Source organism: Sus scrofa, chromosome 13 (genome assembly GCF_000003025.6).
Source record: "Sus scrofa isolate TJ Tabasco breed Duroc chromosome 13, Sscrofa11.1, whole genome shotgun sequence".
Lineage (NCBI taxonomy): Eukaryota > Metazoa > Chordata > Mammalia > Artiodactyla > Suidae > Sus > Sus scrofa.
Window position 1 is genome coordinate 26,549,101 of NC_010455.5, and position 13,547 is coordinate 26,562,647.

General features: G+C 44.7%; 1 long non-coding RNA gene across 1 annotated transcript; it reads right to left on the reverse strand.

The window, feature by feature from the left end:
* On the reverse strand, positions 1,709-7,506 carry LOC110256580. The gene is made up of 2 exons (XR_002338245.1): positions 7,366-7,506; positions 1,709-3,159 (listed from the first exon to the last, which is right to left on the reverse strand). It is a non-coding gene; the product is annotated as an uncharacterized LOC110256580 (long non-coding RNA).

Sequence of the window (13,547 nt, forward strand, 5' to 3'; positions counted from 1 at the left end):
CTCCGGGCATTTTGGAAATAGTTCAAAAATGATTCTTTGGCCACTGTTGGATGAAATGTGTGCTTTCTTTTATGAAACCTGCTATTTTAGAATCAGGGATCATAAAACTGAACAGAGTCCAGGAAACACGGATGGACTCTTGCTACAGCAAAACCCTTCTCCCACAAAAGAAGGGGGCTACACAGACATGTGCTGGATTAGAACCCAAACATCCACAGTAATTGGGCCTCAGTGCTTCCTTCTCTCCTTTTTTTTTTTTTAATTTACTTTTTAGGGCCACGCTTGGGGCATATGGAGGTTCCCAGGCCAGGGGTCTAATTGGAGCTGTGATCACCGGCCTACACCACAGCCACAGCAACGCCAGATCTGTCTCCTTTTTTTGCTTATTTGCATTTTCCAGTTTTTCTCCAATGAACATGTAATGTTTATATAATGAAAATATTTTTAAAATTTAGTAAGATAAGGGGGAAAAGGACAAATAAAGGCATTTTACATGTAGCACAACCTAGTGTCAGAGGATGGTAACAGATGTTCCCCAAGAAGAGGTCTCGTGATGAAATAAGTTGGGAAACAATGAGTTAAGCAAAGCTATTTGGATTTTTCTCCCTGCAGTACCTCTCAGAGCCTTTAAGATGCTGGCAGGTAGTGTGACCTTTAAGAAGGGGCTGTTTCTAGCAATTTTACCAACAGTAACCGATCTCTGAAGCCCTCTTGTGAAGAGTATCTCTGTTCACTGAGTGTCTGTGGGACACATTTTGGAAAATTGCTCCCCCAAGCACTGCCTGCGAGCAGAATTGGAGAAACAATCCCAATCCCATTAGGCTGCATCCTCGTGAGATCTGCACAGCTGAATGATGGGGATGCCTTTTTAGAAGAAGAAACCTGAGACTGCGTCGGGCTTTCAGACCAGGGGCGCCGCTGCAGTCTCACTGGTTGATTAAGAACTGTGGTCAGGCCCATGACAGATTTTATTATCAATTAAGGGACCTGGAAAGTAAGAAAAACATCCTGAAGCATCTAGTTGGTAGGACACTGGGCGTTTGGTTCAGCAAAGACTGTAGGCCATGACTAAACAGAAGGCATCACCCCTTAATTCCAAGGGCATAAAATATCCCTGCAAATGAAATGGTCCAAAGGAGAATAAAAGGAGCAATGGAGAGTGGGTGCAGCAGACAGATGGGAGGCTGCCCATATCTGCTGGGGCCTCAACATGACAAGGGCTGGCCCTCCATTTGCCAAGATCCGCATCTCTGCCTGGAACCTGCGAAGGCCGTCAGGCCCTAAGTGCCTAAGAATTGATGGCCAGCAGCCCGCAACCAACGAGGAACTCTCCTGCCTCTCCAGCAGGATGACTGAGGTGCTAAGTCCATACTGGCTTAGAGAATTCCCCGGTGGGCCGAATCTCCAGTTGCCCCTAGTGGCCTCTGGTTTGCTAACAAGCCTTTTATTAGCTGCCTTCCCTTCCCTGCCTCCCTTTGCCTAGGAAACTGGGTTAAGTCCTGCAGGAATTTCTCTCCTGGTAAGATTCCTAGTAAGAAGGCCTGTTTTCCTGGTTTCCATAATCCTCCAAGCCATTGCTCCACTCCAGGGAGTGAAGAGCAGTTCCCTCTGATTTCTGACAGAGGGCAGCATTTAGTTTTCTACCACCACCAGGAGATGTATTCCTAGGACTTGCAAATGACTCCAGCTCAAAATAAAGGAAAACAAATTGAAATGAGGATTTTAATCACTGCGAAGGGAATGAAAGGCTGTGTCAGCGTTTCCATGGTAAGTGCCGTCTTTCAGGGATTTATCATCCCAGCTGTAAAAATATGCTTTATGCTAGGATTTGGCAAGAGCAAGGCTTCAGTCACTGAAAAATCTATATATTATTAAAGATTCCACTTTCAATCCAGTTGGAAATGTGACTCTGTCCAAATGGCACAGAATGCCCCTCTGCCCCTCGGGGCTGCCAACAGAGCCACTGCATCCCTGGCCAATTCCACTGGGCACCAGCTTGGAGAAGTGGCAGAGGCACAGCCCCTGGCCCGGTTGCACTAAGGAAGACGCCTGGATCTCTGTGGAGGCAAAGTGGTCCTGGGCTGGGGATAGAGTCGGGTAGGGGGTGCTGTCTGTGCGGTTGCAGGTGGCTCTGAGGACTGGCACACCTTCTCCCTCTCTCACGCCCTGGGTCCCAGGGCCACTGAGGGGGGAGAGGGGCGAGGTGGGCGAGGGGTACCAGTACAACCACACAGGCTCCTCCCCCGCACCCCGGCTCATGATGCAGAGGCCCCGATGTCGTCACAAGGGGAAGAATCTTAGGCTGAATTGACCGGAAACCTTTGGCTCATTCTGATTTTAGCTCGCAGCCTGAGCTCCGGGCATGTGAAGGGAATGACAGTCATGTGATCAGCCAACAAGGAGGCAGTTTGGGTAACACAGGACCTGGTCTGAACCTTTGTGATATCACATTAAAGTCACGTCTGCTTGGGTTCAAACAGGACCAGATTTACAGAAACTTTGGTGTGCTCTTTGTTTGAAACAGGGTGGTGGGCGTGGAAGGGGAGCACTTTACAATAAAGAAAAAAGTTAAGAGCAGAAATAGCAACTTTTTATAATCTGAAATAAATCTTTAGTAGGTGCCAGTCCGTGTGCTTATCACGTCTTAGGTATTAGCAGTTGCATCTTTCCCTGACACAGTGGTGGGTATGTTACTTCCATTGAAAAGGTGAACAAATCGACAGTCCCAGGTTGAGGAACTCGCCCTCAGGGAGGGCTCATGCAGAGCAGGTGGCAGAGTGCACCCGCGTTCTGGACTCCAGTAGGGTCTGAACTCCCCTCCGTCGACACAGTTCAGGAGCAGCGCTTTGGGATCCCATCAGCCCTTCTCCTCCTGCCAGCGGGCAGCCTGGCACAGTCCTCGTCTGTATAGCAGCCCCGCTCATTTCTCCGGCTGGGACAGATGACTGCTGCAGAGGGCAGACCTCGGAGCAACGGCTAAGCTTAAAGGGGCAGACTGGCTACCAGGCACAGTCGGCAGGGCTAGGTATGTGTTCTCTATGTCATCTCATTCACCACCACTCCAGCAACTGCCCCAGGCAGGTACTTGTGTTGTCTCCATTTTATAAAGAACACCAGGAACAGAGAGAGCAAATCATTTCTCCAAGGTCACACGCAAGCCTGTAGGAGAAGATAAAAATGGGATACTAGCTCAGGCCGCTTGACTCTCAAGATGAAACCAGGGAATGCTGCCTGGGGGAGAGTGAGTTTCCCCAGGCTCAGAATGTCCAAGGAAGTTCTGCATATTCATTGGTTAGCCTAAGCGGCTGGGCTGGACAGGATTTCAAGCCAGCTGGTCCCACCCCTTGTCTCTCTGTCGACCAAGCTGATTCTGCAGGAAGCAGGAAGGCTGCCTCAGGATGACCCCCCTTCCTCTAGGGTCAGTGACAGACCTTGCGATGGATCCTCACATTTAGCAGGTCCTCACAGTGACTCAAGGAAAGACAGCCCCCCAAAGCTATAGAGCATTGCGTCCAGGCTCTGGGCAGGGCTGCTGCAGGCTGTCCTGTGCCCATGAGACAATCTGGATTATCTTCCCACTCTCTCAGTTTAGAGAGGGAAAGAGCTAACAAATAGCTTGCAGTGGGATGGACAGAATTAGTGGCTCTAACGTGCATTCAGAGGCAGAAAAACTGATTTCTGTTAGGGTGCCACCACAGGAAACTGGGTCTGTGCAAGCAACCGTACAAATTAGTGGCACCTCTGATGCTAAAGCTGCAATATCTTGGTTGTGCCAAGATGTTTTGCTTATGCGTTTCTGAGATGGTCTAAGATAGTTTTCCTCTGGCACTTAGCTATATTAGTTTACAGGGCAATTAATGGAATGAAAGCTCCCAGAGTCCAGGTCCTACACCGAGGGTAGTGGAAAGGGAGAGAGTATGGACAGGGGCTCTAACATGAACAAAAGAAGAGCATAAGTCAGGTGTGAAAGTGGAACTTCACCGTTGACTTTACAAAAACAAAGGGGTTTTAAGGGAATGTTATGAATAACTGTATGCCATCAAATTAGACAACAAAGATGAAATGAATAAATTCTCAGAAAGACACAAACTATACAGATGAACTCAAGAAATAATAGACATTATAAACAGACTCATAATAAGTAAAGATACTGAATTAGTCATTTTAAAATTTCCCTCAAAGAAAAGCCCTGGTCCGTATAGATTTACCGGTGAATTATACCAAACATTTAACCAAACAATGGTCTGCTGGACATGACACAAAAAGCACAATTCATAAAAGTGGAAGGTAGAGCAGTTAGACTTCATTAAAATCAAAACTTTTTTTTTTTATGCCTGCAAGCAATACCATTAAGAAAGGCAAAGACAACCTACAGAACAGAAGAAAGTATTTTCCAATTGCATATCTAATAAAGGACTTGTATCCTTAGTATATAAGAACTCTTATAACTCGGTCATAAAAAGGCAAACTAGTTTTATTTTATTTTATTTTATTTTTTTTTTTGAGATTTTTTTTTTTTTTTGTCTTTTGTCTTTTTTGTTGTTGTTGTTGTTGTTGTTGTTACTATTTCTTGGGCCGCTCCCTCGGCATATGGAGGTTCCCAGGCTAGGGGTTGAATCGGAGCTGTAGCCACCGGCCTACGCCAGAGCCACAGCAACGCGGGATCCGAGCCGCGTCTGCAACCTACACCACAGCTCACGGCAACGCCGGATCGTTAACCCACTGAGCAAGGGCAGGGACCGAACCCGCAACCTCATGGTTCCTAGTCGGATTCGTTAACCACTGCGCCACGACGGGAACTCCCAAACCAGTTTTAAATTGAGCAAAGGCGAGTTCCCATCGTGGCTCTGCATTTAATGAGTCTGACTAGCATCCACGAGGACTCAGGTTTGATCCCTGGCCTCGCTCAGTGGGTTAAGGATCTGGCATTGCCATGAGTGTGGTGTAGGTCTCAGACATGGCTCGGTTCTGTGGCTGTGACCTAGGCCAGCGGCTATAGTTCTGATTTGACCCCTAGCCTTCCATATGCCACGGGTGCGACCCTAAAAAGACAAATAATAATAATAATAATAACATAGACTTCACATCCGCTAGAATAGCTATAATCAAAACCACTGAAACTAACAAGAGTTGGTAAAGACAAGAGAAACTGAAACCCTCATTCATTTCAGGTGAGAATGTAAAATGAGGTAGCCCCTTTGGACAACAGTTTGGCAGGTCCTCAAAAAGTAAACATATTATCCCATATGGCCAGTCATTCCATATAATTGAGAACTGAAAACATGTTCACACAAAAATTTGCATTATGAATAATGGTTCATAGCACCATTATTTATAAGAGCCAAAAAACTGGGAAAAAACCAAATATCCATCAACTGATGAATGGACAAAATGTGAAATATCCACACAATGGAATATTATTCATCGACAAAAAGGAGTAAAATACTGATTCATGTTATAACATGATGTACCCTGAAAACAGGTTAGTAAGTAAAAGAAGCCAGACACAAAAGGCCATGTATTGTATGATTCCATTTATAAGAAATGTCCTGAGTAGGCAAATCCATAGAGATAGCAGGTAGATTAGTGGTTGCCTAGGGTTGGGAGAGGGGGAAGAATAAGCATGGGTTTTCCTTTTTTGGGTGATGAAAATGTCCTGAAATTAGATGGTGCTGATGCTTGCATAATTCTGTGACTATATCCTAAACCCCACCGAATTATACAGTTAATGTGGATGAATTTTATGCTATGTGAATGTCAATAAAACAAAAATTATAGGGAGTTAGTTAAAAATGTGGTGAAAGTATACCATGAATTCCTCTGCAGCTACTTAAATTAACAATGTGATTTATATACACTATTATGGAAATGTATCCACGATATAGTAAATGAGGGATAAGGCCAATTATAATTCATTATAACATCTCAATATTATAGAAATAAACAAAATGCATGTATATGTGTCTGTGTGTGTACAGAAAGAAAAATTTGGAAGGATACATATCGAAAGTGATTTTTCACTGAGTGCTGCAGAATAAAATCCTCTTTTTCAATTTTTTATTTAATCTTTGCAAAAGTAATACAGTCACATGGCATAAAAATCAAAAGCTCTAAGAGACTCTCTATGGATGGAACTAAAGACTCTAATACTAAGTGAAGTAAGTCAGAAAGAGAAAGGCAAATACCATATGATATCTGTTATATCTGGAATCTAATATATGGCACAGATGAACCTTTCCATAGAAAAGAAACCCATGGACTTGGAGAACAGACTTGTGGTTGCCAAGGGGGAGGGGGAGGGATTGAGATGGACTGGGAGTTTGGGGTTAATAGATGCAAACTATTGCATTTGGAGTGGATAAGCAATGAGATCCTGCTATATAGCACAGGGAACTATATCTAGTCACTTGTGATGGGACATGATGGAGGATAATGTGAGAGAAAGAATATATATGTATGTATGTATATATATATATATATATATGTACATAAACCTGGGTCACTTTGCTGTACAATAGAAATTGACAACACTAAATCAACTATAATGGAAAAAAATTTTTTAAAAACTTAAAAAATAATATATATAACCAAATAAAATTAAGATAAAATGAAATAAAGACTCTCTAGTGAAAAATTGCCTGCAAGCCATCCAGTTCTCCTTCTAGAGGCAACTAGTGTCGCTCACGGGTTGAGAATCCTTTGGGAGAATGTGACACAAGTGGAGGACCCCCTCACTGTCCAGGCCCTTACTTTTCTCACACAACTAGGAATCTTGTCCCTGTTGAGATATAACGAAAGTCTTCAGTCTTTCTATGGTTGGATAGCTCTTCATTCTGTAAATGTACCATCCATAAGGTCCTTTAACGTTCATGCATTTCCTATTTGTGTGTGTGTGTGTGTTTGGCAGGTATTTTACTTGCAGTGAGAAAGAAATCAAGCTATTTTTCCCAAAGAAGTACTTGTGTTGAGGATTCAGATCTAAGAAGGGTGAATCTCCAGGAGGGTGGGCACATCTGCGCCCAGAGCAGGTTATACGTGGAGGCCCAGAAACCCTGGATGCGAAAGCCGGTCAGTAAGAGAGAGGGGGTGCCCTCCTCCGTTGGGCAGGGACCCAGGAGAGAGGCTGCAACCTAGGAGGGAGCCCAGAGAGCATTTAAGAATCCTTCCTTCTCCTTCTTTCCACTCTTATAATCTCCCCAAATATGAAGATAATTTGAGCCAGAATTCATTCCCCAAGGGCTGTTCCTACCTTCACTTTCTCAGTCTTCCCCTGCTCTCCCAGCAGCCCTAGCTAGGACTTGCTGCCCTAGCTGCATGCTGGGTGCTCAGGGGTGGGGTTGGGGGGGCGGCTTCTGGGAACCTTACCATTTATTCCTCCTGGAGTTCTGGGGTCGTTTGTTTTTGCTTTTGTTTGTTAAATGGCTGCCCCCAGCGGCATATGGAACTTCCCAGGCCAAGGACTGAATCTGAGCCACAGCTGCAACTTATTGTGCACTGGGTCCTTTAATCCACTGAGCCAGGCTGGGATCAAACCCATGCCTACACAGAGGAACTGAGCCACTGCAGTTGGATTTCCTTTCCTTTCCTTTCCTTTCCTTTCCTTTCCTTTCCTTTCCTTTCCCTTTCCTTTCCCTTTCCCTTTCCCTTTCCCTTCCCTACCCTTCCCTTCCCTTCCCTCCCCTCCCTTCCCCTCCCCTCCTCTCCTCTCCTCTCCTCTCCTTTTCTCTTTCCATTTTATGGCTGCACCTGAGGCACATAGAAGCTCCTGAGCCAGGGGTTGAATTGGAGCCACAGCTGCGACCTACACCATAGTGTGGCAGTGCTGGCTGGGCCGGGGATCAAACCTGCACTTCGGCAGCAACCTGAGCTGCTGTGGTTGGATTCTTAACCCACTGCACCTCTGCGGGAACCCCATGGGATCATTTAACCTATACTCTGAAGAAACCACCTGGTTTGGATTTCTGCTTCCTACTCCTTGCTGTGTGACCTTGAACATGTTACTCAGCCTTTCTGTGCCTTACTTTCCTGTCTCACCAGGAGGAAGTCAGGGGGCATATTTAGCCACCATCATGGTCCTCTTGTTACTGCAGAGGCTGCCAGATGGGACTTATGTGTTGGCTGCACACAGCCCTTCAGGGAGCAAAGGGAAGGGCCAGTTGTGTGGAGAGAAGGGCTAAAGGGATGGGGCAGGAAGGCCCCTTTGGGGAGTGAACCTCTCCTCCTTGAGGGGCTCACCTGTACCTGATGTCCTTCTTGCCTTCTATTTGTTCAGCTTCTGGAAGGCATCTTCTCTGGCTCTACCTGCCTCCATCTAGCCCCATTCTAGCGTAGTAGCCACCAGCCCTGCCGCGAATGGGGAGAAAGGAAGAGACTCTTATAGTGACAATTCTTTCTGCGCAAAGGCCAGCTCCCTGTCAAGTTCATGCCCTGCACCTTATTTGTCTGCTTGTTTACTGCTTACTGAATCCAAACAAAAACAACCTGGCAAACACTGTGGTTGCCCTCCAACCTTCCAGTTAATTCTTCAAATGAGCTCATCCCACTGCTGCCGCCCTATCTTCCCCTCACCCCTCACCCCCCACCCCTTGCCTCAGTTCTGATCTGTTGCAATCTTGCCCTGGTGGCCTTCAGTGTGCTGGCCCTGGCCAACCTCTGTGCTGGGCCTGCCTTGGTTCTACAGTATAGACTTCTTTCTCTCTTTACCCTTGAGCTGGTTTTTTCTGACACTCCTCCCACCTGTCCCCCACCCCAGCCTTTGCACCCCTGGGCCAGTGACTTCAGAGGTTCTAAGGAGAGCTGCCTCCGTCCCTTCCTCTGGGCTGGGCATAAACACTTGGGTACTGGCATCCTGAGCCTGGACTGGAATGTGGCCATGGAGAGGGCTTAGCCTGCCTCCCTGGAGCAGGTTTGCTGGGGATTTCTGATTAATAAGTTGTCAAATAGGAAAGGGAGTCCTAAGACCCAATGTCCCAGCTGAGGAAGAAATTGCATTTCTGGAAGCTGGCCCAGAATGAGGGCCAGATATTTTCTTCCACAGGAGGCTACACTTGACCAAGCTCAGAAGGAGGAACTGTCTTATAGAGATTCAGTCTGGAGCTGGAGGCAGGGGCTCAGGACCCATCCAGTGAAAAGAACCTCAGGGATGCACAGGGATTCTCACTGGAGCATCTCATAGGGCTTTCTGAATAACAGGAAGCTTTACAGAAGCCTTCACAGAGAGGCAGTAGGAAGGAGGCTTCTCTCTTTGGAGATGGAGGCACCAAGCTGGAAAATGATTTATCTGAGAGTGTGAGATGCCAGTGACCAAGAAGGGACAGCTTTTCCAAGCACCCAATCGAATCCACAGTTCTTTGATGCTGACAAACTACTTATTTGAAACAATGCTGACTAGCAGCATTTATTGAACACCTTTTATAGGCTGGATTCTGGGGAAGATGCGTTGTATAGTTCATCTTCACAGTATTGCTAAATGCTGCTACCATTATTGTGCCCATTTTACTGATGAGGAAACCAAGGTTCAGAGAGGTTCCCTAACTCCCTCAGGTTACCCAGCTGGCAAGTGAAGGAACTCTGATTGTAAGGAAGCTCTCTCTCTGCCAAAGCTGGGGCCTTCCTTCTCTTCTGCTCCTCAGTCTAGTGAGCAGTTTTTGCAGTTTTAGCTATGAATTGACAACCTCAAAAAATGTTTCTGCTCTTTGACCCAACGAACCCACTTCTTTTTTTTCTTTTCCATTATTATTTTTCATAGGATATTGAATATAGTTCCTTGTGCTATACAGTAGGACGTTGTTGTTTATCCATTCTATATATACTAGTTTGCATCTGCTAATCCAAAACTCCCAGTCCAGCCCTCTCCCTTGGCAACCACAAGTCTGTTCTCTGTGAGTCTGCTTCTGTTTTGTAGATTAGTTTGTGTCATATTTATTTTCATTCTAATTTTTAAAATACAAGTATAGTTGATTTTCAATGTTGTGTCAATTTCTTTTCTTTTCTTTTTTTTCTTTTTTTCTTTTTTTTGTCTTTTTAGAGCTGCACCCATGGCATGTGGAGGTTCCCAGGCTAGAGGCTGAATCGGAGCTACAGCTGCCAGCCTACGCCAGAGCCACAGCAATGCAGGATCCAAGTCGTATCCACAATCTACACCCTGGCTCAAGGCAATGCTGGATCCTTAAACCACTGAGCGAGGTCAGGGTTCAAACCCGAGTCCTCATGGATACTAGTTGGGTTCGTTCATCACTGAGCCACCACGGGAACTCCTGTTGTGTCAATTTCTGCTGTACAACAAAGTGACTCGGTCCTATATGTATGCATGTATATGTACATATATATATGTATATATATCTTTTTCTCATATAATCTTACATCATGCTGTATCACAAGTGACTGGATATTGTCCTCTGTGCTACACAGCAGGACTTCATTGCTTCTAAATGTAATGGTTTTCATCTACTAACCCCAAACTCCCTGTCCATCCCACTCCCTCCCTCTCCCCCTCGGCAACCACAAGTCTGTTCTCTATGTCTGTGAGTCTGTTTCTGTTTCACAGATAGGTTCATGTGTGTCATATTTTAGATTCCACATATAAATGATGTCAAATGGTATTTGTCTTTCTCTTTCTGACTTTCCTTAGTATGATCATCTCTAGGTCCATCCACGTAGCTACGAATGGCATTATTTGGTTCTTTTTTTATGGCTGAGTAGTATTGCATGGTATGTAGTACCATTTCTTCTTAATTTATCTGTCGATGGACATTTAGGTTGTTTTCATGTCTTGGCTGTTATAAATAGTGCTGCTATGAACATAGAGGTGCATATATCTTTCTGAATGGAAGATTTGTCTGGTATATATGCCCAGGAGCGGGATTGCTAGATCCTGTGGTTGTTCTATTTTAAGTTTTTTAGGAACCTCCATCCTGTTTTCCATAATGGCTACACCAGTTTCCATTCCCACCATCAATGCAGGAGCCAACGAACCCACTTCTGACACCCATTTTCAGGAACTGATTCTAAGGGCAGAAAAGGTGTCTCAGAGTTCACCATGGCTGAGCACACACTGGTGTGTACCGCACGTCTCTAAATCCCACTGAAAGGACAGAAGAAATTCAGAAAATAAAAAGAGTGCTAGTGGTTGTGAGCAGTCAGGAGGAATGAGATCAACATCCAGAAGATGAAGGAATTTCTGGGAAATAGAAGACAAACGTAAGAACGAATTGGTGAAGAAATTCAAACCAAGTGCTAAAGCCCCAGAGCTGAGTGTGCAGTCAGCACAGAGTGACTCCTCCCAGCAGAACTCCAGGCAACATGACCTGGGTGCAAAAGGGAGCTAAAGACGGGCGGTGGGGATGTGGAGAGTGCTTCCTTTCCACTGCCCACAAACTGCTCCTCTGCACACACACTCCCCTGAGGCTGGTCCTCTATCAGCAACTGTGCTTCCTGAGGAATGGGAGTCTCATGGGGGCAAGGAAATGTCCTCCGGCCGCTGACAACGTTCAGCCCCAACGATCGTCTACAATATTGACAGCTATGTAAGAGTCGCCAGTTATTTCAGAAAAACCAGAGCCTGAGGGAGGCGCACAAATAGAATGGCCTCCAAGAAAACAGAATACCCCAAAGAGAAGAAAACTTGAAGGCATTCAAATGACTCTCCCAGAGAGAGTTAAGAGAATATCACACCCACTTAAAAAATAAAGCCTCTCTGAAAAAGGTGCAGAGTTCTTGGGAATTAAAACCATGGCTGTCAAAGCTTTTTTTAAAAAACTCCATAACTGTGCTAAATAGATAACTGAAAACCAAATTGGTAAGCTGGAAGACTGAGCTAAAAGATGCTATTTTTTTTTTTTTTTTTTTTTTTTTTTTTTTTTTTTTTTTTGCTCTTTAGGGCTGAACCTGTGGTGGCACATGGAGGTTCCCAGGCTACCAGGCTAGGGGTCTAATTGGAGTTGTAGCTGCCAGCCTATACCAAAGCCACAGCAAAGTGGGAACCAAGCCATGTCTGTGACCTACACCACAGCTCACGGCAATGCCAGATCCTTAGCTCACTGAGCGAGGCCAGGAATCGAACCCTCATCCTCATGGGTTCGTTTCTGCTGAGCCACAACAGGGACTCTGAGCTAAAGGATTCTTCAAAAATGTACTGGAAAAAAAAATTAAAGAGATGTCATTTTTTTTTGTTTGTTTGTTTTTTGTATCTTTTTGGCTCTGCTGGCACCATGCATGCAGAAGTTCCCAAGCCAGGGATCAAACCCAAGCCATAGCAGTGAGCTAGGTCATCAGGGAACTCCGTGATACCACTTTTTTTTTTTTAAGTGTTATGAAGTATAGAATCAAACACTGATATTCCTTTCTTATAGGAGCTTCAGAGGAGAGAACAGAGAATGGAGAGAAGGAAATAAAAAGATATTGTAGGAAAAAAATGTACTCAAGCCAAAGAAACACTTCAGATAGAAGAGGAACTACTGAGAACTGAGCAAGAATACAAAGCCAACTTCCAAAACTCAAGGTGAAAAAAAAAGACAGTCAATCTAATAGAAAAATGGGTAAAGGGCACAGGTAATTCACAGAAGAGAATATGAATATGGCTAGTAAACAGGTGAAAAGAGCAGAATCTGACACATCACCAGGGAAGTGCAAATTATACTTTGCACCCATCCAATTGGCCTACATGAAAGACACCCTATTACCCGGTGTTGGTGATGTCTTGATATATCAGCAATTTCATGAATGTCATTTGTGACAGCCTTCCAGGGAGCATCTTGGCAGCAGCTATGAAATCCTCAAATGTAATTCAACACTTACATTTCTAGGAATCCATTCTGCAGCCATCATATGAAGATATAGGGACAAAATATTCATTAGGACATTGTTTAATAATAGTGACTACTGAATCATGTAAGTGTTCATTAACAGAGAAAGAATTATGGGGTGGGTGTGTGCACACACATGTGTGTATATCATGTCCACATGCATACATTACTGACTTCTATGGAACCATCAAAAAGGATGAGGTAGATATTTGTATTCTAAGAAGATCTCCAGGAGTCCCCTGGTGACTCAGTGAGTTATGTATCTGGAGTTGCTGGAGTTGTCCCTGTTGTAGCTTGGGTCACTGCTGTGGCACTGGTTCAATCCCTGGACCAGAAACTTCAGCATGCCTCGGGTGCAGCCAAAAAAAAAAAAAAGAAAGGAAAATTTCCAAGTGAACAAGAATCAGTGATCAGTGTTGAAGTGTGGGTCTAGTTTCTTCTTGCCAGTGTGTCTTCAGTCCCAGGAAGTTTCCTTTGATTATTCCTTTTCCTCCTCTGAGAATCCTATTAGGTGAATGTTTAAACTTGTACACCTACATCTCTCTTTTTTTCCCCAGGATCCCATCCCATATTTTTTCTGTCTTTTCTTTCAGTTTTATTGAGATATGACGGATTTACAGTACCATGTCAGGTGTACAGCATGCAGAGTTGACTTATACATCATGAAATGAGTATCACAATAATTTTAGTGAATCACAGAGATACAGTATTAAAGAAATAGGAAACACATGTTTTTCCTCGTGA